The sequence below is a fragment of the Sinocyclocheilus grahami genome, unplaced genomic scaffold, assembly GCF_001515645.1.
Source record: "Sinocyclocheilus grahami isolate Dianchi unplaced genomic scaffold, SAMN03320097.WGS_v1.1 scaffold1859.1, whole genome shotgun sequence".
Lineage (NCBI taxonomy): Eukaryota > Metazoa > Chordata > Actinopteri > Cypriniformes > Cyprinidae > Sinocyclocheilus > Sinocyclocheilus grahami.
In genome coordinates this window covers 2,519-5,218 of record NW_015507038.1, presented here as the reverse complement: position 1 = coordinate 5,218, position 2,700 = coordinate 2,519, and positions in this window count along the sequence as shown.

Sequence of the window (2,700 nt, the reverse complement as noted above, 5' to 3'; positions counted from 1 at the left end):
TATATATATATAAATCAGTCTTCAAGTATTTTACTACACTTCAGTATGTTATTCTTATTAAGGGGTAATTTTTCTGAGAACCTGACACCTTGCACTTCTGGAGACTCCAGGTAGATTGCAGTTCTGGAAAATGCTGGAGCTGGAGACTAAATGGTTCCTGGTGATTTCACATCTAATTCTTCACCTTAATTCCTAATTCTTTTGCAGTTAACATGCATCTTTTCTTCTCCACATGTTTTTGACTGACCCTGCTGACCCACTGAGCATTGTGCTGTCCAATGGTTATGCATTAACTTTGCAATTTCTAGTATTGTATTAGTTTTGAATATTTCTGGGCATTTAATAATTTTTTACTTTCAGTCTGAGTTAAATATCTTTTTTGGCTAATTTTATCTGTAAAAGAAAATCTGCTTAATAATTATGCACACCTGAATATAAGACATTTTTCACTTCAGCCTTCATGAATAATTATATATAAATTATAAATTATTAAATACAAGATTAATAGTGGTTAAGATTGATGTTGTTTGGAATTGGTAAAATCTGCTTAACTTGCATAATTATGCATGCACTGTATTTTTGTGAGGGTGCTGGCTGCAGAGCCAAATGGGAGGGGCTAGACCTCTAGCTCACCTTGCTGGATCTAGTGGGCGGGGCTTGAGACATCATTGGTCCAGATGCACCGCCGCGCGCACAGGTAGAGTAGAGTTCGAACTGATGTACAACCTGTATCGCACGGTAAGAAAACTGTACTTTAAAGATAAACTGAACTTTGAGATGTATATAAAATCTAAATCTTACATTTATCGCGGTCTCGACATGACTATTAATGTTATTGTTATGTTTTGACCCCCTGAAACATGAATCGGTAACGTTAGTTTTTTCGCGTAACTATCGATAACTAATAAGTGCTAGCATTTTCCCATCCCCCTTGCTACATTTGAGCATTTTTGAACTATTTACTCATAGTTTTTATTTTATTTAATTTCAGAATTTGTTTAACCTGCACAGATGCATCAGACAGTATTTTGCAAGGACAGGATCCCCTGCTGTCTATCTAGAGATGCACAGTGTGCTGCCAAAAATACCACTGTGCCTCCTGTAAATCTGTGTATAACCATTTACATGAGCTCCGAAATCTTATGAAATGTATGGTGGATCTGTTTGAGCTCATACTTTAATGTTTCAGCCAGTTATGGTTTTCAGTATTCTATAATTATAATTCAATCATAGTAAAACCAAACCCCTGGCTCTAACATAAAGCTCTAACATTTTTATTGCAATATGATCAGTTATGTTATTGTTTACATGTGACTGCTCGTAAATATAGATTTTTTTTTAATTGTTGTATTATTACTTTAGAAATCTGGCCAATCACATTTCTCCCAGCCATTGGAATATGTCTGTACTGACAGATTTTGAGGTACAACTTTTTAACTTCTTTGCTTGTGAAATTTTCATATCTGTAGTGGAGTGTTAAGAAAGAATGCAGTACACAGTTGTCACAAATAACCCACTATGGGTGAATTGAGTAAACCAAGTGCACTTAAACAAACCAAAAAACAATCACCGGACATAATGGTAATGTATTTATTGTATATGGTCTAATTGTATATTGTCTATAATTAACAGGGTGCCCCTCTTCAGCGAGGAGGAATTGATGGTGGGGTATTCATGTTGAGGGTAGGTGGTTTTGTAATTGCTGTACAGCTGTGTCTGTGTGCTAAACACCACATTTGTTAATATAGTTTTGGTTTTGTTTTTTAGTATGCACTCCATGTTACGCTCTCAAAGCCATTTGATTTTGCTGCGGTGAGTTTGCATCAATTTATGGTTATTTGTAAAGCAAAAAGGACTGCGAGAACACTTTCAACAAAATAAAAAAATATGACTATGATTTTCAATTGCTATCTTTTATCAGTCTGACATGCCTATAATCAGGAAGTGGTGGTGCTATCAGTTAATTCAGACATTTCCTCTGACAAGGTATGATATTGATATTGAAGTATACTTTAGATTAAAACCTCCATACTGTGCATTTCCAGTATGCAGGCAATAAATAAAAAATAAAGCAATGCATGTCTAAAACGTTATGTTTGTCACTTCCCACAGTCAAGTCCAACAACTAGTCACCCAGGAACAAGAACTACCAAATCCAGAAGACATGGAAGTCACTCCACCCGAGTCACCCCGACACCAGGAATCTGTGTATGTAGAGGGAATGTTTATGTATTGCTTGACTTGGTTATGTATTTAACTTTCCTGTTTCATAAAGGTGTTTATGAGCAGCACTTATTAATTACATTATTATTGGAATTCGCAATAAATAAAAAATAAAGCAATGCATGTCTAAAACATTGTTATGTTTGTCACTTCCCACAGTCAAGTCCAACAACTAGTCACCCAGGAACAAGAACATCTGTGTATGTAGAGGGAATGTTTATGTATTGCTTGACTTGGTTATGTATTTAACTTTCCTGTTTCATAAAGGTGTTTATGAGCAGCACTTATTAATTACATTATTATTGGAATTCTTATTTTGCACACAGGACTCGGCGGTGATGAAAAACATTCAGCTGACCTGTAAGTGGGTGGAGGAGAACCAACACCACTTTGCTGGCAAGATTGAACTGCCGAAGATCTTAAGGGTGAAGGAGGATGATGCCTTGTTGGCTATCGCAATGCGAGATTTGTTCATAA